The sequence below is a fragment of the Dermacentor andersoni genome, chromosome 1, assembly GCF_023375885.2.
Source record: "Dermacentor andersoni chromosome 1, qqDerAnde1_hic_scaffold, whole genome shotgun sequence".
In the NCBI taxonomy this organism is placed as follows: Eukaryota; Metazoa; Arthropoda; class Arachnida; order Ixodida; family Ixodidae; genus Dermacentor; species Dermacentor andersoni.
In genome coordinates, this window is record NC_092814.1 from 33,892,196 (window position 1) to 33,917,962 (window position 25,767).

The 25,767-nt window shown below is 50.4% G+C and overlaps 1 protein-coding gene and 1 long non-coding RNA gene across 4 annotated transcripts in view; one reads left to right on the top strand and one right to left on the bottom strand.

Annotated features, from left to right (window-relative positions):
• The window catches only part of Ae2 (anion exchange protein Ae2), a 356,548-nt gene that overhangs the window by 181,885 nt on the left and 148,896 nt on the right, over positions 1-25,767 (bottom strand). Inside the window, exon 3 of the mRNA XM_050193754.3 lies at positions 16,334-16,404. The gene's annotated coding sequence lies outside the window, so the exon portion shown is untranslated. The remainder of the gene's footprint in view (positions 1-16,333; positions 16,405-25,767) is intronic.
• LOC129380425 (uncharacterized) overlaps positions 1-25,767 on the top strand; it is a 125,531-nt gene that overhangs the window by 7,201 nt on the left and 92,563 nt on the right. The gene's annotated exons all lie outside the window — the stretch shown is intronic.

Consider the following 25,767-nt stretch of genomic DNA (forward strand, 5'->3'; position numbering starts at 1 on the left):
TTCAGCTATTCACAGGTGGCACTAGCATCACTCTGCAGCAAAAAAGGAAAAACAATCAGTGACAGTATAATATACGAAACACTCAAAGACCTCACAAAGGCAAGGCAAGCGAAACATGAAATAACATTCCAGTGGATACCAGGACATTTCAACATTCCTGGCAACACAGCAGCCGACGAAGCAGCACGAAAAGCACACCTCAACGTTGATGTGGTTCGGCTCCCACTATATCAAAGAATGAATTGCGCTGCATTATAAGGGCAACGTCTTTCAAAATTTGTAGAAATACGTGATTTGACCAGAATTCTAAGAGGTCGGATTTGTATCATAGCGATCCGTTTACCGAATTCAAATTTTCATTGTCATTAGACAAATATGGAAACCCTTATACATCGATTAAGGCTAGGCACTGCCTACACAAAACATTTCTTACAAAGAATTGGCCATGCGGAAACCCCCGAATGTGATTGTGGATTTGTAGATGAAGATACATAGACCTCCTTCTAGACTTCCCACATGACGACACACCGAGACGCCGACTTAAATCAACTCCAATGACATTAGACCGCTGACCTCTCAGTTTAAAGAAACTTTCGGGCCCTAGGACACCAACGGCCTTGCGGAAGAGCGCTTTAAAAGCATTAAAACTTTTCGCAAAGACAACGGCATTGTTGGCCGTTAATAACGCTTTTAATTTTCCGTTTTTCCAATGTTGCTGTATATGTGTATTTGCTCGGGTATTATGTTATGTTGAATGTTCTGAAAATATGTGATAATGCATTTACACAATGTGTGCACCACCCGCTGGCCAGAGATTGATTAGGTGACAGTATCATTTGTATTTTTGAGACTTTCTTCTACAGTGCTGTGGAGTTATTTAACATATTGTATGCAAGATGTATTTTTTTACGTCATAGTGTTACTGTGAAAACGTTTCTTGACAAGTTCTGGTGCCTGCAAGAGAACGTTGTTTGATGTGTAATCTTGAACTCTGTATGTTTAGGTTAGACCCATTCAAGAGCTAAGGAGAAGCCGGTGCCTTAAATTGTGCGTCAACATCTCCTTCCAGCACATCAATGAAAAATAATAAAAGACGGCGGTGCGGATTAGAGGGCGTTTAAATTGGGGTATCCGATATTCTAGTTGGCATTAGGATGAAAAAATCGTTCACGTCCCACACACTGTGGAAATCTATGTGAAGCATTTTGCCGGTACCTGGCTACCAGCATTACTTGGGGTTCCGAAAAACGATACCAGTGGACGAACGCGTGTCTGGAAATTGAGTAGTTGCGTGTGATGACAGCGGCCCGACAGCAACCACGTTGGAGACGATCGTATGACAGCAATGACAAGCTTTCTACGCCGGCCGTTCGACGCGAGCCTACGACATGACGATTGTTGGGCTCCGCATAGGTAGCGGACGAACGTAAGCGAGAGAAACGCGGACTGCGATGTCATCGGCGAGTACGTGTTAAATGACCGTACGCATAATGGCTATTTCATGTGGTGTATGCTAAAACTACGTCGATATATGTACTTCAGCGTGATTAACTTGTGCGATCGCGAAGTCTATTCAAGGTCGCGTAGTTTCTACGTGGCGTAAGCTGCTACGAAGAAACTGCTGGGCAACGTGGGCCGGTCCCGACGTCAGTGCAGTCACTGGCTGTGACAAGGAAAGAAGACGACAAAGTGGCACGGGGTGCACGCGCCGACGGTGTCAAAGAGCTGCTGGCTTTGAAAAGCGAGAAACATGCTTACACAGGCTGGCGGATGATGTGTTGACGTTATATCTGTAAATGTTTCTTTTGTTGCAAATTACAATAAAGAAAAAAAGTGTTATCGTGGCCTAATCGTTAGGGCACTCGGCTGCTGTGCTCAATGGTAGAGGCTCGATTCTATCGGTCAAACATTATTTCCTTTTACAGCGAAGCTGTATGTGGCTAACCGATCCGTCCGTCTGTCGCCTGTACGCCGAAAACTCCTCCGGCGCAACCCCATGCGCATGTGCGAAAAAAAAAAGCAAGAGAGGCGCGCGATTGACTGCGCCAGTAGTGACGTCGTTGCTCTTCGTCGCAGCCGAGGACGCGCGCAACAGTTTTTCTCCGGCTCCGAAATGGATAGGCAACGCGTTATACATACTCCTGAGGAGCAGGCAGCTTTCGATCAGCAATGCCGTGAGCAGAGCTGGGAACGAGCTCGTCTACGCCGTGCCGATGCTGCAGCGCGGGCACAAGAACGGGCTCGTGCAGCCGGGCGTGAACAGCAACTGCGTACCGAGGATCCGGCAGCCCACCAAGCCATCGTCTAATGAACCGTCGGGATAACCCTGTGATAAACACTGCGGCTGCACGTTTAAAATTCGCTGGCTAACCATTTGTACGGAATGCTATGGTGGTGATTTAAAGGCGAGACAAGAATTATACCTACCGCATAGTGACAAAAGTGAGTCAAAGAATGCTTCGTTAAAAATGTAAATTGCATTTTGGGCTCTTGCGTGTTCAAACCACGATCTTATTATAAAGCGTGGATTAATTTTGACCATCATGAGCTCTTTAACATGACCCAGATATACGGTACACGGGCGTTTTTGCATTTCACCTCCATCGAAATGCGGCCGACGCGGCCGGGATTTGATCCCGCGACCTTCTGCTTAGCAGTGCGACGCGAAAGAACTAAACAACCACGGCGGGTCCGCATTAAAGATCGAGCCGGGTAGGCTGTCTGTAATGCGTAAGGCGGATGGATAATCGGTTGTCTATTAGAGTCACAGAACTAAACAACCACGGCGGGTCCGCATTAAAAATCGAGCCGGGTGGGCTGTCTGTAATGCGTAAGGCGGATGGATAATCGGTTGTCTATTAGAGTCACAGAATGGGTGCCAACAGAAGGGAAGCGCAGTCGAGGACGGAAAAATGTTAGGCATGGTGTGATCAAGTTAAATCCGCAGACGCATGCATATACAAGATAGGGTCGGTAGGCGGTAATTGGAGATCGCCGGGAAGAGGCCTTCGTCCTGCAGTGGACATTAAAAAATGGATGATGATGATGCCATCACACAGATCCGCTCTACCGGCATTACGACATCTCAGTATACTACCATCCAACTGTTTTCGAATCAAGCATAAATCACTTCCTATACATGAAATACTGCCGCCAGCATTGCGAGAAGACAAAGACGACCGACATATCCCAACTGCATAGCCGCCACACCGCGAGCGTCAAGCAAAGCACCGCAAGGCAACGCTCGGCCGGTGCTGACAGGCCGGCGGCTCGTGCGCGAGAATCGGACGATTGGCACGCGACAGAATGCGACAAAGAGGAGAACGACGTTCGAAGGAGCGAAGCTCGAGGTACGCTTTTGTTGTTGTTGAGTGCTCAGTCGGTTTTTGTTGACGGGCACAGGTTCGCCCAGCATAAATCAGTTTTCGGAGAAACGGCTGTTGTAACTGTTGGTTACATATCTGGTGGAGGTGCGGGGTATGATTCCAAGCCCTACACACGCCAGGGAAGGTAGGCCGGATCCCCGAAGTTTGGAGCCAACAGAATTAACGCCTGTCCACCAACGCGCGAGTCGCCGCATACGAGGTGAGGCCCCCGAGTTTGGTCCTCTCGCCGATTCACCAATGGCAGCGGCGGCAGCCAGCCGAGGTACCAGTGCGATGGCTACTCAAGTAACCCCTTCTCACGTCGTCGTTGACTCACCCCGGACGCCAGAATCCTTCCACGGAGACACATTCGAGGATGCCGAGGACTGGCTCGAGAACTTCGAGCGTGTCGCCAGGTGTAACGGTTGGGACGAGACAAAGAAACTCCGGTATGTGTACTTCGCGCTGGAGGAATCTGCACGGACGTGGTTTCAAAACCACGAAGCGTCGTTATCATCGTGGAACGACTTCCGACGAGAGCTGCTAGCTACGTACCCGAGCACGGACCGCAGAGAGAGGGCAGAAGCCGCTCTTCAGGCGAGGAACCAGCGGAATAATGAAAGTGTGACCATGTACATTGAAGACATGACCCACCTCTTCCGCCGAGCCGACCCAAACATGGCTGAGGACAAGAAATTGCGGCACCTAATGCGCGGTGTGAAACAGGAACTCTTTGCCGGCCTGGTTCGTAATCCGCCCCGCTCTGTAGCCGAATTTCGATCAGAGGCGACGACGATGGAGAAAACGCTGCAGCAGCGTGCGCGGCAGTACAACAGAGATGTATGCGTCGCATCATTTGACGTTGGGTCAGGAGCCCTCCCCAACAACATGGACATCCTACGCGAAATGGTGAGGTCCGTCGTAAGGGAAGAGCTGCAGAAACTGCAGCTGGCCCAAAGCCCTCCTACGGTGTCCTCGCTTGCTGATGTCATACGCGAAGAAGTCCGGCAAGTAATTTGTGAGCCAGAACCTCAGGTACGGCCCCACGCACAGCCAGAGCGTCAGCCGCGGATATCGTACGCCCAAGCTTTACGTCAGGACCTAGGACGCGCCGACTTTGGACGAACGGCCACAATACCCCAGGTACTTCCTCGCAATGTTCAGCCCATGCCAGAAGGAAGCCCACGTAAAAGCGATGTATGGCGCACTGCAGACCGGCGTCCCATCTGCTACCACTGTGGAGAGGCTGGTCACCTATACCGGGAATGCCAGTATCGCCGAGTAGGACTGCGTGGCTTCTCTGTGAATGCGCCTTGCCCTCGAAACGGTGAGCGTCCTTATGAGATTGAGGCATTTTTATCTACGCGCCAAACTGTTCGGAACCTCCAGCAACATGAACCTCGATCAGCAGCGCCTATGCGTTATAGGTCGCCCAGTCCGCGTCCCGCTTCCATTTCACCGAGGCGTCGCTCCCAAAGTCCGCGACGGGAAAACTAGAGCCAGCGACCTGTAGAGGCAAGGCCGCTGACGCCCGGAAGACCGAAGGCCCTCCATCGCCAATCCGACAAGACGACGGCAGTGACGAAACGACCGACAAGTGCAGTGATGACACAGTTACTTCCGAGTTGCGCGTCATCATCGACGACTTCGAAGTGACTGCGTTGGTAGACACTGGTGCGGACTATTCAGTTATTAGCAGTGTACTCGCCAGAAAATTGAAAAAGGTATTGACCCATTGGACCGGATCTCCAATACGTACAGCGGGGGGACACTTAGTCGACCCCGTAGGAATGTGCACAGCAAGAATAGGAATTAGAGGCTTTACATACGTCTGCAGCTTTATTGTTATCCCTGAGTGTTCCCGTGATCTGATACTGGGCATGGACTTTTTACGAACGAATGGCGCAATTATCGACTTGCAAGAATCACGCGTCTTGTTTTCCACAGAAAATGCTGTTACCATTTCTGATACAGAACAGCCACATATTTCCTCTCTCCGTATTGTGGATGAAGACGTGACGGTGCCGGCACGGTGCAGTATGACTTTCGTTGTAAGCAGCGACATGTTTCGTGACTATGAGGGACTTGCAGACGGAAATATCGGGCTGCTACTAGAAAAGCAAATATGCGTGGCAAGAGGCCTAGTTCACCTGCGTAACGGGTATGCGGACGTCCTTTTGACTAACTTTGGCAATGAGGCACAACAAGTGGCGAAGGGAACAGCCATAGCGTCTCTTCATGACTATACACAATTTTCGGATGTGTCAACCCTCGATGCAGCATCACCAGCTTCTGCCACCTTAGACAATGTCCTTACCTCTATCGACATTGACCGAGAGCTGTCATCACTACAAAGAGATGAGATTGTGAACTTGGTCACAGAGTTTGCAGAATGCTTTTCGACTTCATCGAAAGTCCGTCGTACTCCCGTCGCAAAACACGGCATTGTGGTCGAAGAACCTGCAAGACCAGTTCGCCAACACCCGTACCGAGTAGCTCCGAAGGAAAGAGAAGCGATAAGAAGTCAAGTACAGGAAATGTTCAAGGACGATGTAATACAGCCATCCAATAGTCCGTGGGCATCTCCGGTAGTCCTTGTCAAAAAGAAGGATAACACGCTACGATTTTGTGTTGACTACAGGAAACTCAACCTCGTCACGAAGCGGGATGTTTATCCACTCCCCCGCATCGACGACACCTTGGACAAACTACGCAATGCTTACTTCTTCTCTTCTCTGGATCTCAAAAGCGGATACTGGCAGACAGAAGTGGACGAGCGAGATCGCGAAAAAACGGCATTTGTGACACCGGATGGTTTATACGAGTTTAAGGTGCTTCCATTTGGTCTGTGTTCTGCGCCAGCCACATTCCAGCGGATGATGGACACTGTTCTCTCCGGACTGAAATGGCAGTCGTGCCTCGTCTACCTTGATGATGTGGTGGTCTTCTCCACTACATTCGAGCAGCACGTGCAGCGACTGAGAGCAGTTCTGGATGCTATTCGCACGGCGGGATTGACCATAAAACCCGAAAAATGCCACTTCGGCTTTCGCGAGCTCCGCTTTCTCAGACACATTGTCAGTGCTGAAGGCGTCCGCCCCGATCCTGAGAAGATCACTGCAGTAGAAATGTTTCCGAAGCCAAGAGACAAAAAAGCTATTAGACGTTTCCTGGGACTGTGTGCCTACTACAGGCGTTTCGTAGAAAATTTTTCTAAGATTGCCGAACCAATCACGCGACTGACAAAAGAAGATGTCCCTTTTGTGTGGGAGAAAGAACAAGAAGACGCCTTCTCTGAACTACGACGGCGTTTGCAGAGTCCTCCTATACTCGCCCATTTTGATGAAAATGCCGAAACGGACATCCACACCGACGCGAGTAACATCGGTCTCGGTGCCATACTTATTCAGTGGCAGAATGGAGAAGAAAAAGTCATTGCGTACGCAAGCCGTACCTTATCGAAAGCCGAGACAAATTACTCAGCTACAGAAAAGGAATGCCTGGCGGTTATATGGGCCATCAGTAAGTTCCGGCCATACTTATATGGCAGACCGTTTCGAGCCATCAGCGACCATCACTCATTGTGCTGGCTGGCGAACCTCAAGGACCCTTCTGGAAGACTCGCTAGATGGAGTTTGCGTCTACAGGAGTATGACATCACGGTCGTTTACAAGTCCGGCCTCAAGCACAATGATGCTGACTGCTTATCACGTGCACCGATCGAAGCTACGTCACCTGAATACGAGCAAGATTTCCCATTTCTTGGGGCTGTGAATACGACGGAAATGGCTCATCATCAGCGCACTGATCCGGAATTACTCCTGCTCATCGAGTACCTGGAGGGTCGACAAGTGAAAGTGCCTCGAGTTTTCGTTCGCGGATTGTGTTCGTATGTCCTCCGAAACAACGTTATACAAACGAAACTTCGAGCACAGTGGTGAGACGTTTCTACTTCTCGTACCATCATCGCTGCGAGCTGAAATCTTAGAAGCTTGCCATGATGACCCTGCAGCTGGCCACTTAGGCGTTAGTAGGACTCTGGCGAGAATCCGCCAGAAATATTACTGGCCGAAGTTGATGAATTCAGTGCAGCACTATGTCAAATCGTGCCGAGATTGTCAAAGACGCAAAACACCGCCACTCAAACCAGCAGGTTTTCTGCAACCGATACAGCCACCAACAGCGCCATTTGAACAAATAGGAGTGGATTTACTTGGACAATTTCCCGTTTCAACCTTAGGAAAGCGGTGGATTGTGGTAGCAACCGATTATCTGACCCGGTATGCTGAGACCTCTTCTCTTACAAAAGGAACCGCCATTGAAGTGGCTCAGTTTTTTGTCACACACATAGTATTACGACATGGCGCACCTAAGGTACTCATAACAGACAAAGGAACAGCTTTTGTGGCCCGTTTGATGCAGTCTGTTATGAAACTAACACATACTGCTCATAGAAAAACCACAGCGTACCATCCACAAACAAACGGCCTGACTGAACGGCTCAATAGAACGCTCGCTGACATGATCTCAATGTACGTGGACATCGAGCATCGTACATGGGACAGTATTCTACCATATGCCACCTTTGCGTATAATACTGCAGTACAAGAAACGACACATTTCACGCCATTTGAACTTGTTTACGGTCGGACAGTAACAACGACACTGGACGCGATGTTACCTGTAGACAACAGCGCCGAAGACGACCCTGACGTTAGCGAGTACATAGAAAGGGCAGAAGAAGCACGGCAGTTGGCAAGGCACCGTATCATACAACAGCAATACGTCGACGCAAACCGGTACAACCTAGGGCGAAGAGAGGTACAGTACAACCCCGGAGACAAAGTGTGGGTATGGACGCCTATACGTACGCCCGGTCTTTCGGAAAAGTTACTGCGCCGTTACTTTGGCCCCTACAAAGTACTTCGCCGGTTAAGTCCCTTAAACTACGAGGTAACTCCTGAAGGCCAAGTCTGCTCCACACGACGCAGGACTCGCCCAGAGGTCGTACACGTAGTACGAATGAAGCCATACTATGAAAGGCATTGATTAACAGAAGTTGCATATACGATCAAGCCTAGCACCGGCCATCCTCTGACCGCTGTCCTTCTGAAGCAGTTGGCCTCTCTAGGCCTTTCCCACATCGGGACGATGCTTCTTCGGAGGGGGCTAATGCCGCCAGCATTGCGAGAAGACAAAGACGACCGACATATCCCAACTGCATAGCCGCCACACCGCGAGCGTCAAGCAAAGCACCGCAAGGCAACGCTCGGCCGGTGCTGACAGGCCGGCGGCTCGTGCGCGAGAATCGGACGATTGGCACGCGACAGAATGCGACAAAGAGGAGAACGACGTTCGAAGGAGCGAAGCTCGAGGTACGCTTTTGTTGTTGTTGAGTGCTCAGTCGGTTTTTGTTGACGGGCACAGGTTCGCCCAGCATAAATCACTTTTCGGAGAAACGGCTGTTGTAACTGTTGGTTACAATACGATTTACCCTAGGTGAGCTCTGCTGTTTAAATTGCCACTTACACAGAGCGGCACACATTCACCAAAATAATTTTATTTATGCAATGCACTGATGTTGATGCGATAAATTTGCAAGTTCGTAATGTTAAACATCCCACTACTGTAAACAGACAAGAGGGAATTAACAGAAATTCGTGCGTAGAAAAAGGAAAAAAAGCTACAGGTACGCTGTCCGACCACGCTAATTGCGAATCCACGCAAATTCCACATCGTTCCCAGGGCTCGAACGATTATATCGTCGCCGGGCATCGCTTCAGCCGTGCTTGACCAAAACTTAATGGTTTGTATCTGCCGCTCCTCGGCACTGTGCTCGCGACCGGACACTGGCGAAATGTGTCAACGGAAGAGAAATGAACGGGAAAGTGAAGAAGGAAAGAAAATTAAGCAGAACGGAGGCCCTAACGTGTACGTGCGTCCTTGATGTCCATCCAGCTCCGCAAGATGAAAAAACAGCACCGACTGCTCACACAGTTGGGCGCCTGTTTTCCTTTCTTCGCTTTTAATGGCCGTACTCTTCGGAATCCAAGCCGCCATACAGAAGCGTGCTCAGAAACGCAATGCGCTCCCGGACGACGCTCGCAACCCGTGGCCTCGGCCGCTGCTCACGGGTCGCACGCATGGCACACGCAGCGCGCAATGCTAATTCCTTCGCGACTGACGCTATATTCCGATAACATTTACGGCAGCCACCTGCGTGCACTCGCGACGGCTCGAAAAAAACAGAGGAGGTGCGCGAAGGCATGTGCGTATTGCACGCCTTCAAAGCGGCACCGCACGGTCCCGAAGTAGGAGGCCTCGAGAGGGAAAGAAAACGCGCTGGCCGCCTGTGGGCGTTCAATTAAAAAGGATGACACAACTCGCGCACTAGCCAATTTCGCGGCCGCCTTCATGAATTCGGCTGAGACGGCCGTCTTTTATCGCTTCGTCGCGACGTTGTTCAGCTCAAAGGGGAGTGCAAAGGCGAGGTTCTCAGTGAGAAAAAGACCACCGCTTTGAAAAGACGCCATCGTGCGGAAAAAAAAACCTCGGCACTGCCGGTTGTTTCGCTGCTGAGCGAAGGATAGCGAGTCGGATTCATGGTCGCGCGCGGTCGTCACCACTTCGATCAAAAGGGAGAAGAAAAACGTGTGTTACGGTCGATAAAAAAAAAAAAAAAACGATCAATTGCGGCGCCGCCATCCCAGTTCGTGGGTGCGGAGGGCTGCCGAACGATGTCGTCCTTGCGTTGGGCACCTGAACCAGCGAGGACAGTGGAGTCAACACGCCAACTTAAATATTAATAGCACGCGGCGACGCAGAAGTCATGCGCCACGAGCCGACGCCGTATCGAACGACGCTCGATAAGCGCGGTTCAAGCCCAGCCCATGACACATATTCAAGCGCTTCCCCGAAGGCGACTGCAGTGAATCATATTTTCATGCCGTCCCCATCTGTAGCGCCTGTCCGTAACACAAGCTCGCATCTCCTGCCTTTAAAGAAAGCGCCGAGCTGCTCGAACGGGAAAGGCGCGCCCCGCTTTCCTCGTTGATATTCTAGGGAGCATACTATGCTCCTCGACTTATACGCCTTTCCGGCGCCGTTAATGCGACACGCCTGTGCAGCCCCTCATCGTCACTCATATAGGAATGCGACGCACAAGGACGATGCAACACGGTCGCATTACGCGCGCACGACGATATATATATATATATATATATATATATATATAGATATATCCACACGGAACCTAGTATCAAAAAGAGCCATAATCCGAGTGGTTTGCAAAATGGTAAAGAATGCAGGCACAATGGCTGCAAGTTGCTTGTATGTGTTTTTTTTTTTCTTCTTTCAACTTTATTTCTATGCTGCGCGAGTAGTGCATCAGTAGCTTTGAACTGACTTTCACTTGCAAAATTAGGACCGTACACAAACTACACACGCTAGAGCCGCGGCGGCTGAGCGGCCATGGCAGCGTGCTGCTGAGGACAAGGTCGCAGGTTCGACTACAGGCTGCATTCGGACAGCGGCGGTGGAACGCACGAACTCTCGAGTATACCGTATACTTTAGGTGATTGTTACGGAGCCCTATACTGGTGGTTTGAATCACATATCGGATCCACGACAGAGTCTTTCATAAACGACTGTGCCGTTTCAGGACGTTTAACTATATGCAATTTAATAATTTTAATAACGTGAAATCTACGTGGTGCTTCACAGGAGCGTATATTATTGCGCCAAAAAGCACATAACGCTGGTTGTATAGTGTTTTCGGGTGCGTCTCTCAACAGGCTCCGCCAAGGGATTTGCCTTTTTAAAGCGCGATTTCGTCCTGCAGTGGCGCACGACCTTTATACATTCGCACTATGGAAGACTTCGCAGTGAAAGAATGCGGATAGATCCTGACCGCTTCGAATCACTTCACCGTGGTGCTTCGAAATGACGCTGCGGGCGGTTATCCGAACTCGTGCTTTGACGCCGCTGAAAGCCGCGTTCAGCTATAGAGTAACGGATTCTACACTGCCCCTTATATGTACATATACGAGGGCGAATCAGAACGTCTTTGCACCCCCCCCCCCCCTTTGTTTTTTGCCAAATTATGGCTGTAAATGCGAAGTCAACATATCCATTCCCAGTGGTGGACCTTTTTTGGACCTGACCGGCCTTATCTGCCGGTAGCTCCGCGGCACGGCGCTGCTGTCAGTTGTTGAAGATGGCGGTTGTGCTTCGCACTACCACGGCGTCCGAGCAACGAAGTGTGATTTGTTTTGTATGGAGCAAGGGACGAACGCCCGTCAAAATCCACAGGAACATGCAGCCCACATATGGGGAAAGCTGTCTCGCTTTGTGACACCTTTCGTGGCAGGATAGCGATTCACGTGCAACGATGAAGCCAAGACAGTAGTCCGACGATGGTTCCACAGTCAGCCCGACGAATTCTACCACAGGGGCATCTCAAATGTTGTGCTGCCATGGGCCAAATGTCTGAACCGGTGTAGGGACCATGAGGAAAAATAGTGTAAGATACGTAGAATCGTACGTACATTTGTGATGACCTGTATGTACCTTATTTTGGCTAATGAAAAATACGGGCAAAGACTTTCTGATTCGCCCTCGTATATAAATAGACAGCGCGCCGACATCGAAGGTTTTAATAGGCAAACGCACGTACTACAGAATAAATACCTGAAAGTCAGAACAAAGGCATTCGCATTTAATGCAGATGACGCACTGGTAATATCAGCGACGAGTATACGATGACTGTTATGCGTCTGCTGTTCCAACGGTGTTCAAAAATTGGTTTTGGCACGTAAAACCCTTTTTTTTTTTTTTTTTTTTACGGAGAAGTGTTCACTTATTTCAATACAGGAATATAGAAGCACTGGCTGCGACAAAACCTAGATTAAGAGTTCCGAAAATTTTTCCGGTTCGGGGCACGTGCATACACACACTCGTCGCATAATCGCGGCACTATACCGAGCTGCCGAGTGGACTTCCAACAGAGCTGACCAATCGAGTGTGCATCCTTAGAAATGCGAGTAAGGCGATATTTCTCAGAAAATGAGAGAGAAAGTAAATAACTGCATCATCCTGAACACTGCCCCTTCTAGAGAAATACACGTTATACTCTTACACTTTATGTAATGTTACACTATAAGTAATGTTCAGAATGAACACGCGACATGGAGCGATTGAATGTAGTTATAACACACGACATTATGAGAACCTATAGCTGAACGCACACACGTGATTGTCTTGTCATCTGTTTTGTTCTCATCAGCAACTAGAGTTAAGCTCAATACAATTATCAAACACGCAAAAATAGTACAAAATACGCCTATAGTATATCTCGCTAACTAACTCGCTAACTAACAAATAGCCTAACTCGCTCAGCACTCAGCACTTCTACAGTATTTCACTGTGTTGCAGTTTAGCGTTGACCTTGTTTCCTTCACTTACATGCTGGCTGCGACTCTCGCAGCCGTATCCACCACGCATGTACAGTCTTGTCCACTAGGGTGAACACGGCTCACCGTGGCCGCGCTCCGCGGGGCGCCAGTGTGTCCGGCGCGGCGGCGCATCGAAGCGAAGCGGCGCAGGCGCACACGGACCCAGGGGAGGTGCTTCGCGTCGTCTGCTACAGCGCTGGAGCGCGCCGCCTCTTGCTTTGCTGTAAAGTACACTTCGCTAGACCCAGTGACTGAGTGGCCGAGGCGGCATTGCGGGAAGGCGCACTTCACTAACTGGAGCATTTTCCAGCTGGTTCCGTCTACAGCTTGTGAACAGCCTGCTTAATCAATATACATAAACAGAAACAAGCTTCTCACCACATAAATCACTTAGCAGGTTTTTTATAAGTGATGAGGGTAAAAATACAGTAATTTTTTCGCGCTCTTTATTAAGCTGGGACCTTTTTATTTTACTCCCACAGCACTTGGTGTAGTGCATACCGAGAAACCTATTAGGCGCGCTCTTGGTTGGAGTCATCATGTGATGAGCCTAGCGCGCCGTTTCGCGCATGTCTTGATGCTAGAACGAATGTGCTTAATTGACTTAAGAAAACGACTGAAACCCGCTATAAATTTCGCAGAAAGTTAGAGAGCGATTGTTCAATCGCGTATCATGTTTGCCATGGATATTACCATTAAGGAGGGCAATACTATTGCTTTGACAGCTGTTTCGCACTCTCTTATTGACACGTTAATGTCGCTGGTAGGAGAGCATGGAGCGCTTTACGCGATGTAGAAAAGTGCTCTCCCCGGCATAGCAACTGATTTGGCGGCAATTTCACTCCCCCTTTTCATCTTTCTACGTCCTATAAAAAAACTAAATTCATTTTTGTTGCCACAGTTTGGGTAAAATCACTGAAGCGGTGCCGGTCCTCTGACGGCTACCTGACGCGAGAAGTCGCATTCTCATTTAGAGGAATCGTCGGTCAATTATTTGGTTACATTGGTTAGGTGAAGTAAAACATGTGGCGCCGACATTTTCTTTTTTATTGTTTTTTTTAAATTCTCCTTGGAGTCAATGCACGCCGCATGCGAATGCTGTTTCCATCCGTTTCGAATAGGTAATTGGAGTGGAAAATCTATAATCTACATGTCTGTTTTCTAGCTTAAGTTACGTCTTGCCGGGTAATTAAGTCGTTATTCGCTTCTATTTTATTTCAGTACTTCCTCGGAATGGGCCATATGCATATTCTCACTAGCATATAATAATTTGTTAATTGTGCGGTATACGTCCCGAAGCGACACATGGCCTCTGAGTTACGCCATAGAGGTGGGCATCGGATAAATTTGGAGATTAGGAGGAATTGATTTCTTTCTTTCTTTTTTAGAGGGTAGGCGGGGGTGGGCTGGGCTGAGTGGGTAAAACCCAAATATGAATACGGCAAAGGAACCCTTGCCGCGGGCAAGCGATGCTATTGCCGTCGTGGGGAAGTGGCCGGTCCGTGTGTTGGACGAACGCGGCCACGATATTTAAACCGGTGGCCATGAGGCCGGCCCGGTGTCGTCTGCCCACGTACAGCATGCCGGTGGTCGGCAAACGGGCTCGCCATTTGTAAAAGCTAAGCCCGGCCCAAGCCAGATTGCTGTGGTCGGGCCAGTTTACTTTTTAACTGACCATGAGCATCAGCCGGATCTACCGCCGAGCCCCCCCCCCCCCCCCCTTTTTTTTTTTTTTTTTTTTTTTTGCTGAGGTCATGCTACCCCATCTTAGCTAAATATGATGATGCGGTGCATCAACGACTAATCAACTGAGTGACTGGCCGCTCAGGAGTTAAAGATTCTGGGATGACTCGCCAAATCGAAAGCCACCAGAGGTGTTTCCTTAAACGCATTTCCGTCGACTTGCATGATGAATTGCATTTTGTTTGGTTGCTGGTTGCCATGGCACTTCGGCGATAAAAACGCTGTAACAGTGCAGGATAATTTCATTTCCCCGGTGCACTTTGGAAACTAGTCGTGTCGCGGGTACTGGAAAAAGAAAGACGACGCATTGTAGATCTGTGCCTACAAAACTATTCTCAACGCGTTATATCGGAGATGACAAAAAGGCCACTGAAAACTGTAAATAGAATCGTCCAGGCTTACAAGAAGGATAGAAGAATTTCGGATGCTCCCCGTAAACCCCAGCAAAGAGTGACCATTGTTGCGGCCGCTGCTGCAAACCCGACCTCCACCGTTTGAGAAATTAAGAACAGCCTCAGGCTGGGTGACGTCCCTGTCACAACTATCAAGCGTCGCCTCTACGCCCCAGCCTAATAAAGAGCGCGAAAAAATGACTGTATTTTTACCCTCATCACTTATAAAAAACATGCTAAGTGATTTATATGGTGAGAAGCTTGTTTCTGCTTGTGTATATTGATTAAGCAGGCTGTTCACAAGCTGTAGACGGAACCAGCTGGAAAATGCTCCAGTTAGTGAAGTGCGCCTTCCCGCAATGCCGCCTCCGCCACTCAATCACATGGGTCTAGCGAAGTGTACTTTACAGCAAAACAAGAGGGGGCGCGCTCCAGCGCTGTAGCAGACGACGCGAAGCACCTCCCCTGGGTCCGTGTGCCTGCGCCGCTTCGCTTCGATGCGCCGCCGCGCCGGACACACTGGCGCCCCGCAGAGCGCGGCCACGGTGAGCCGTGTTCACCCTAAGAGTGGACGAGACTGTACGTGACAACGGAGGAACGGCTATTTGCCAGGGAAAGTGCATCTTAACTCGTCAAACGCCGAAAGAAAACGAACTCGAAATTAGCCAACCGGGACTTACGCTTCAAACGATGAGACCCACGCGACCGACATAGGTTTCATTCAGGCCATGAACTCCGGTTTGAAACACAGCGTGGCAATTGGAGATGGCCTCGTTTAACAATGCGCAAGGAATATACTGCCAGCAAATAGCTTCTTACGACAGATTTCTGGGCAGCTATAAACACTGCATGAGAAAGGGCAAAACACTTATGCATACAAAAGGAAGAGGCTGAATGCGTATTCGTCAACTAGTCTGGCGCTAATCGCCCTGACGTAAAGGACGTCAAAGCGGCCTAATCCTAGGAGGAGACGAAAACACCCTTTTCTGGCAGTTGACAGAACCCAGAGAAAACGACAGTATGCTGCAGGTCAGCAGGAAGAGTGCCTTGACTCGGTTAGCAAAATGAGCTCCAGGAGCAAACACCCATTCTGCTCGAGGGAAACAGCAGCGGTCAGACTATTTGCTCGAGCGCAGCAGATTGCCCCTGAAGCATAAGTTGCGGCGGAGTTGGGCAGAAGAACGGGCGCGGCCGCATTTCAAGAACAAACAAAACCCGACGCATGGCATGACAATGAAAGGTGCAAAGGACGACTCAACGATGAGTCACGCTGTTTTCTCAAGCATACAGTTCCCGCGTCGTTTCAAGCTTCCTTCCAACACCACGCGCCGACGTCGGGCTAAGTTGGAAAACGCGGAGTTTGACAGAAAAGCAGCCATACCTGTTGCGAGATCGGCCCAGCTGCTCCGCTCCGTCACTCTGTCGTGCCAGGTTCACGCGGCGAGTCGGCGGCTACGGGAGGAGAGGCGAAACCGTCAATTCAGCTTCTTTGCACAGCACGCACGAGACGCGAACACACGCAGAAGGGCACGAACCGTACTCCTTTCAAACCACAACGTCGCGGGAGAGGATCGACCTGCTTGCAGTTTTGTCGTGTCACACATTCAACGGGCGACAGGGCGCGTTGCATTCACCGGGAGAAATGAAAACTCCCGACTGCAGAATCGCGAAAAAGAAGAAAAAAAACCCGCCGCAATAAAAGGAGCAACGAGACAAAGCCGCAGCCACGTGATACTCGGCCAAACAAGTCATTTCCGCTGAGAGAGAAGGAATTTAAAAAAAAAAACATCCGCGAAAAAGAGAGAAGGGTGAAGACGATCGAGCATTTTTTTGCAGAGGAGAAGGCAGGGTCATGTCGCCCACAGGGCTCGCCGCCCAGCTACGCAATCAAGCAGCGCCCGCTGACCACTAGGCACGCGCCAATGGCCAATCACGAGGAGGAAGGGGGGCAGCCGCGCCGGAGGCATGTCGCGCGACGCGGACGGGCTCCCCAGAGAGCGGCGAGGACGGAAAGCGCGCAATATCGGGCCGCACCAGATATTGCCGATCAGGGCGCATACCAGGAAAAGAAGAGCGAGAGCTCGGCCGCAGGCACCGCCCAAGCCGGTCTGCCGGGTTTTCCCGTAAACAGTACTCGCTCGATAGTGAGGTAGCCCCAACACACAGTCGCGGCTGAGGCGCACGCCGGAGCCGACGGACCTGCACGGTTGAAATCAGTACGGCTAGACCATTTCACTTTTATTTATCTTTATTTTTAAGCGTTCAATGAATTAGAACTTCGCGGTTTGAGAAAGATGACCTCGCGTTCTAACGTCGCGCAATAACTAGGCTTGAAGAGCGAAAGTCCAGTGCGTAGTGATGCCGCGATAGTATTCACGGCACGAGGTGGCGTAGGGGCTGCGGCGTCGCGCGGCTGAGCCCGAAGTCGTGGAATCAAATCCCGGCCACGGAGGCGCCGCATTCCGATGGGTGCAAAATGCAAAACGGTCAGGTACCGTGCATTGGGTGCACGTTAAAGAACCCCAGCTGGTCAAAATGAATGCCGAGTTGCGGCGTTGAACATGACTGTCTGGCAAAGCAGCGAAGCCGTTTCAAGCCAGAAGGACAAAGTTCAAGCCGAATCCAGGCACTAACTGTCATTAGCATGCAGACTGAACTACCATACTCCGACACTAGTGCCACAGTTCACTAGTAATTCCGGCAGGACAGGCCATGCTATACAGTAACCCCCTCCCCACCCGCTTCTTTTTTGGAACAGGATGCAATAAAACCGCTAAAGCGAAATTTTGCGAGAGAGAGCTGCACTCGTCAAAAGGCTGACGGCCGTGTGTATGTGAATGCTCCAACCCGAGATCACGTCTACCATGACATAGTTAAACGTTTTCTCTCTCTCTCTCTCCCCTAGACGCATATTAGCTATATTCTAAATATGAACTAGCAAGCAGATTTAGTCTATACATCTCGAAGCGTATGGTTGGAAGAGTTCGTCACAATGCAACGACCAGTCCATCATGAATCCCAAGTACTGCAAACAAAAACTCAAAGCCGGCGATGATAACGACTTGAGTAAAATTCATGTGATAGTTGCAATATATAGTGAACGTACGCTATAGTAACATGCGAAGGTAGGCGTAATTTATTTGTTGTTCTGTGCTAAAAATATGAAATATATATCGCCTGGAGCAGGCGGCTGAATGTTAATAGGGCCCGGTGCCTGCAATATCAACAGACTGTTCAACCAAATTTACCAACTTTTTAGACATCGGGAGTGCAGTGTATGTATTTTTTTTTTCTGTCTTCGCGTTCAAACTTTCTACATTTTTGTTAACAAGTATAATATCTGAGATTAATGTTGCAATTGAGAAATTAAACACATTCAAGAAACAGACAATTTTCTGACACGCTGGAAGTATATGCCGTGTGTACCAAATAAGGTCAGCCAAGCTGCTCAACGAAAAACACATTTTAAAAAACACGGTGAAAGATCGAATTATAAAACCAACGGCGTTCGATTGTTACAGGCCCGACGACCCAACACCGTAGGTCTTCTGAATGCACTTTGCACCGCGTTTTCTAATTATTATTTTCTCTTTGAACAGTTTGGATAACGATAGCTGCGACAAACTATAAACTGGGAATGAGCCGTTCGCGTTGTTTAGCTCCTGGTCGCTAGAAATTTGGCGTCGTTGCGCGTCACTCATAAAAATTCTGTAGTATCTGCAGGCGAAGTACAATTTTATGCAGCTGCTGCCGATGGCAAAGATGCGGAGTAGATACGCGTTCGCGTTAAGTGATACCGGAGCTAAAAAAAAGAAAGCGCGACGAAGCTCTACAGCATACTGACAAGACCACGGGCAGTGCAGGAATGATGACATGCTGACCACCACGCTGTAGACATTTTTGCAAAATCCGTGCACTCAGGCAACGCAAAGGACGACGATTTTCAGAAATGAAGCACAATTGCCCATACCAACACAGAGCAATATTGGTGCACCACCACCCGCGATGCATGCAGAAGCGAGGGCGGGTGGTCTAAGCTTGCAAACGTGGCTGTACGACATTCAGGTGCAAAAACACAAGACAGGCAAAATCGGAATGCTCTAATCATGCAACAAAGGCGTGAACACAATGCGCAAGAAAGATGGTCACACGAAGACGGTCGTTTGACGTCCCCTCGTCTATCGGATGGCGACGCTGCGACTCGCCATGTGCTTCCCGCCACAAAACTCGGTCAATGCCAACCCGTGACAGGTGCATGCAACAAGATGCGCTTACTGACAACCCCAGTAAAGACCGCAAGCTGCGGTTTAGCGCAGCTACAGTCGAAACGCCCGCGTAGAAAGTGCACTAGAAAAGCGGCACCGAGTTTATGCAAAGAACACTGGGAGGGGCAGAGTGCAAATTCACCCGCCGAGCGCGTGCAGCCAGATTACCTGTCCGTCAGGTCGATGTGCCCACGGTGGCATCAACCCTTCCCTCACGCGGCCCCTAATGGTCCTCCGAAATGCCACCGGCTGTGCAGTCAGCCCGGCGGCGAACACAAAAACGACGCCCACCGACCTTCGGCGCGGTCACGCAGCAGCCAGACGCTCGGGGGTAAAAAAGAAAAGCGAAACCGGCAGCCGACGACGCGGGGCTCAAGATAGCGGCGCTGGCTGGCGCGCCGTGAGAGAGCCGTTTGCCTCGACGGGCGGGAAAAACAAAATCGGCTCCCGGGGAGTCATCACCAGCGGGACGTTTCCACGCACCCTTTTCGGCCTTGACACCGTGCCTCAGGTTCGCCGGTTGGCCCCGCTGCGCAAGCCAGTCACCTCGCTGCTCATCATGCACGCCACGGAAACGACGTCAGCCATGTTCTACTCGGCGCAAGAGCGTTTCCTCGCCAGCATCTTCCCAAAAACGAGACGCCCAAGCTTCCTTAACGCACCTGGAACTGCACGCTTGGCCACCACTTTGCAGCGATGCCTTTTCCGATGCTATTTTTTTCCGTGGTTCATCAGTGGTCAGAGCGACGCTCCGCCCGCGTTATCAACGGGGTCAACCGGCCGTGAACGGTGGGTGATATAAGAGTGGCAGAGAATCGAATGAAAGGAGTCGCTATAAAATCGCGGCCCTTAATTCACTCCGTCAACCTTACATGTACGCACACATTAAACTAGGCAATCTTATTTGTCAGCGCTCCTAAACATTGATATGCATGTTTTCTTTTTCGACACCGTGACAGAATGAACATATATATATATATATATATATATATATATATATATATATATATATATATATATATATATATATATATATATATATATATATGGAGAGAGAAACATGGACGAAAGGAGAGACACGTAAAAGAACTGGTCCGTCCTTCCGTCCATGTTTATTTCCTTCGCGCCTCAAGTTTACGGATGAAAATCTGATGATCTGATAGTACTGAAAACACACGATCCCAGCACCGCAAAGCGAAAAATAGAAATTAATCATTATGTCGCAACCAACTTCCTCCACGTGCAGATCTGCCAAGATACACCACTGCGAAATTAGCTGCGCGGATTATCACGAAAATTCTAACCAGGGGATGACTCCGATGGGTTCGCGGCGAGTGGAGAAAAACGGAGAACGCAGACGAGGGGGCAGCTTACGCGCATCGGCTCCAATCAGCAATGGCCGCGGGGACACAAAGGAGTCGTCATCCGACCGCGTACTCACGGCGAAACGACAGGAAGGAGCCCAGCACCCAGACTTAGCAAATGGCGGCTCATCGCGAGCGGCTGTCGCCGAGAGCATTGGGAGGAGGAGTCGAGGAGAAAGGGTGGCAATAAATCTCCGCTCCATCCCGGCGAACGCCCTTGCCCCGGATAACAAGGCGCCCAATGGGGCGAGCCGCCATTACGGACCGGCCGGCTGAGCCCAGCCGCAGTGTCGGCCGTTTTTCATTCGACCAGTGAGTGGCTCATGCGCAGGGGCTAATCCGCCGAGCTTTCCCGCCGCGCACGGCCAAGGTCAGTATAGCGAGCAGCTCAGCGATGGGATAACACGAGGAAGCCGAGTTTACGTCAACGGCACATCGTGGCCGAGCGCCACGTACCTGATTAATTCGTTTACGGCGACTGCTGCTGTCCGGCAAAGCGGACAAACATTCCGCAAGCACGAATCGACCGACGTGCCGGCGCCCTCCGCCGCAAACGCAAAATATAGATCGCTGCTCTCGACTGCGTGGAGCGGTTCCGCAACGCTTGTCGGCTCAAGTGACGAACGCCTGAACCGACAAACCGGATCGGGAGGTTCGTTTTGGCCGGCTTCGATTGGCGCGAAGGCGTCTGTGCTGCGGCGTCGACAGCGAAGATGGTCGCACGAATGCCAGGCCACGCTGCGGAGGCGCGCGAACGATATCATCAGCTGCTACTGGGAAATTGATCAATTTGTTTCTTGAAATATCGTGACACCTTTGGAGGTGTCATGCATGCAGCTCAACGCACTCAATTCAGCACTAAGACGGCTGTTCGAATATTAGAAACGTTTTCTTTTTAGGAAGACAAGCGGCCTGAGATGTCAACGTGTAGTGGTGCAACACCGCTTAGATAAACCAGGGCTGCGCGCTTTCAGCTGTGACGTCACTCGGGATGGCGAGAGCCCACACACTGCAACAAGGGACGCGGACGAAGCTTAACGCAATCCGCCCAACGACATGGTTTTTAATGAACTCCTTGTATTCGCACATCATTTTATGGTTCAAAGCGCGTCGGCCTCATATTAGAAGGTGTCCATTTCGGTCGTTTGTAAGACGAGAAAACCAGGGAGTGCCCGCCTAATGCTCAGGTGCGACACCTAAAACCATAAGTGGTACGCCAACGGAATAATAATAATAATAATAATAATAATAATAATAATAATAATAATAATAATAATAATAATAACATCACGCAGTACATTGAACGAAGTTCGGAAACAATAACGAAACGCTGCCAAGTGACGAATGCACCTTCTGACTGCACATTTAACAAACAAGCTAGCAAGAATCGTAAGCTAGTACATCAAAAATGAAGAAATGCTTACATAAGCTAAACAATTAACCTTGAATCGGTAACTGGCATATAAATATATGGAATTTGGCTGTAAGCTATCCTCAAAAGCACAAGCAATGACGTTCACATTGTGTGAGCCTCTCGTACGTCTCTGACAGAAACCTTTATTTTCTGTGGTTTTACATCTCTAGAAAGTGAAGGAAGCAAATGGGAGAAAGGTTCACGCGCCGGAAGACAGAGACAGAGAGAGATGGAAAAGCGAGATCTAGAAATAATAGAGAAATCATTTCATTCATCTTTATACTGCACGACCGAAAGGGGAGCGGTCGCGGAGGGCGCCGTTACAACCTATACGTGCCTCAGGGTGAGAGTCCAGACGCGCAGTGAATCATCAAGCGCTGTAGTATAAGATCCTCGCCCAAGGCCGAATCGCCGTTATATAGGACCGCGCACAAGGAGAAGCCCATGAACATGTAACTAAAGAAATAGAATGAACGCCAAGAACAGACGCAACACCACTTGAGGAGCACATGTGCGAAGAAACGTGAAAGCGAAAAAATAAGAAGGATTGCAGGGTGGCGGGCAGAAAGACGAACGAAAGAGAGTGGGTAAGTAAAATCCCCGGACAGCAGCGGATCGAGGGCGCACGAGGCAGCACAGCTCTGAGAAACTGCAAACAGGCTCGGCAATTAACCGCAGAGAGCGGCACGAGGACGAAAGGCGCAGCCGGGCGCTAATCGCCGTCCGTTCGCCGGGGGGGGGGGGGGGGGGGGGGGGTCGAAACTGCCTGGATAAAACGCAACGACAGCAGCCGCACGCAACAGCAGTCGTCGCGAGTTGCGGATTCCCCACCAGACACGCAGGCTAGCCGGGCTGCCCAACTTCAGACGGCGGAAGGCGCCCACGCCTGGTCAACAAGTGCGCCTGCTCAGAGAATGAAGTCTAGATTTTCTTTTTCTATCCAATTATTCACACAAAATATCGCAATTATTTTTCGGGAAACCGACGTTGCACAGCAGCTGATGTGATATAATGCCTTCCTTTTTTTCGTTCTTTTTCCTTTTTTTTCTCTCTTTTATTGCGATGGACACTCCACTTTTACTGCGATGAACACGAAATGGACACTCCAGGCGCATTTCTACCGTCGGCGTCGGCGTGATGTACCGCATAAAGTCCAAGGGCGACAACACCGTCGCCGCGCGTCGTATCTGCATGCTGCATGCATGCTGCGGGAGGAGGGACGGCTTCGACTCCGCCAACAAGTGCGTACTTTGCACGGCCGCACGCCGTCGCGCGCGCCGTATCTCGAAAGGAATCTGCAGACGACTCATACCTTTGTGCACGCTGTGTTCTCGCCGCTCTTGCGTTGAAGCGATAGGCCCGCACAAAGGTCACTTCGCTCGCTGCTGGTGCCGCGCTTGCTCACACCAGCATTTTGACAGCGAGTGTCCGCGCTCATCGTGTGATGTGTTGATATTTAACGCGACAGCGTTAAAGGGCTCGTGTCGCAGAAAAGCCGGTGTCGTCTGCATCGGCGTCAGCGGCGTTGGCCGTGAGCGATAAATACCAGAAGGCACTTCATAAATAAAGAACATCTTGCAAGACGGGCTGGTGGGAATCGAACCAGGGTCTCCGGAGTGTGAAACGGAGACGCTACCACTCAGCCACGAGTTCGCTCCTTCAAAACGGGACAAAATCGCCTCTAGTGAATGCGGTGTTGCCTTAGAAACGTGCCGTAGAAAGTTATACTGCGGTATATATCGGTAATTATGACCATGTAACTTACAGAAGTCGCAGTTTCACGAGTAGCGAAGTACGTTTCCGCTACATTTCTTCTGCGCTCTGCGCACACGCAGAGCCATCTTGCGGCAAACACAGAAGACCCCCCTCCTCGCAATGTACGGCGCTGCCCCGACACGTGGCGCGCCACTGGCCCCATGATCGCGTCCGCCTTCATGGCGCGTCTGGGCCCGGCTATCTGTGCCGATCGCGACATTTGGCTGGCGTAGCGCGTTTGAGTAGGCGGTGCGAACGGGGTGCGATAACGCTATCGCGTTCCACTCTTGAAGGCGAAGCTTAAGCGTCCTCCAAATTTTTTACTTGCGCGCATTGACACCATGCTTGTTAATGGACGGTTTGCAAAAATTCTGTTGCGCATGCGCGAACAGGGCTGTCACTAGCGACCTCTACGTGATTAGGTACGAGAAGCAGACGATCAACCAACGCAGCCCTAGCGCGCCTTGAGAAGCCCGTTTGTGGTGGTCTTGATCGCGGTATTTTCGTGGAAAGGCCGGCTAGTTGTGTTGCGTATTGTGCATAAATTGCTTCACTGGCAAACGGAGCGCGAGTTTATTTCGGTTTCCGTCCGAGAAGAGCGATCCAGCGAGGAAAGCAGCATGGATAAGCGACGGCCGGAGATGCCATCACAGCACACAATTTGCTCGTTCCTCGCAGAGCCGGTTCTCATCGCGCTACTTGCGGCTACTGAATTGTCATATGCCAGCGCCGCGAGGTTATTTCGGCCTGAAAGCTTCGAGACGGGCCCTTAAATGCAGCCGCATTTTGCCGGAATGTGGAAAGCTTAAGGTGCATGGACGAGGACGGACAGCGCTTGCGAAAGCACAGTGATATCACTCAGTTGCCGCTGACATGTAATTATAATAAGTATTATAAAGTGATGTCGAAAGTGAGCCTCACATGACAATCAGCGCCTAGTATTACGGCACTGAAGTGATCTAAACACACCATCCGTGGGCAGTTGGTGTGGCCGACGGGCAGCGCGGAGCGACCACCGTGCGACGGAGTGCGTCTCGTTTGCTCTTTTCTGCCGACGGTATACAGATATCCAAATGTATTTTTCATTTAGCCTCTTAATATGCATGGATGCGTTAAAGTGTTCGCAAAAAACTATAGTGAACAGTTAGCAAGCAAATGTTTCCAAGTTTATACTGATTACGATCGGCCTGCAGGGGCAGTAGCCTCCGAACCTCTCTTCGATTTCCTGAGACAAATCGCTTAGGCTTTGTGGCTTTGTGGCTTTGTACGTTCCATCAGTCAGATCAGTGGCGACACCATGGTGTGACACGTTTGACGGAAGACAGGGTGGTTGATGGATGACACTGGGCTGCCGACCACGACGTTGGAACAAAGAAACTCCCCGGAAAGTGCGTTCTGCGCCGTTTCGTTACCGCCGCTGCTGGCCGCCCAAACCAATCGGCCCAAGAACCAGCGAATTGCATGTCCATTCCATGAGCCGAGACACGTAAATTGAGACAAGCGTGAACCCTACCATTAACGCGTGTCCCCTCCTTTCTCCGGAGCAGTGAGCCGTGTGCGCCCGAGGATACTTCTCCGATTGTGTTCAGGGAACAAAGGTGACGGAGTGCTTATGCGATCCCTCGCCCTCAAGGCGACTTTGGACGCTCCGGTTGGAGCAAGGTGTGACCGCAGAATTCCCTGACCTACGGATCTAGGGAGGACCAAAGGGATTTAAGCGGACTGCTGAAGTGTGTGCTCACGTGCTCTGACGTGTGCTCACCAGAAAGATGTAGCGTCATGCTAAGAGAACGACGTACTGCGCTCCGTGCTCCAGCAACACCACGTAGACAAGAGAAAGCCTGAACGCTCGGCGAGTGACGTCGCGGAGAGGAGGACGGCGGCGCGTTCGGGGGTACGGGTTGAATGAAGCGATCGCGCACCTACGTGCAACGTTAACCGGAGCGACTACTTTCCTCAATTACTTTCGTGAGGGGGTAATTTGCAACTGTAATCAATTACATTGTTGATTGAGATA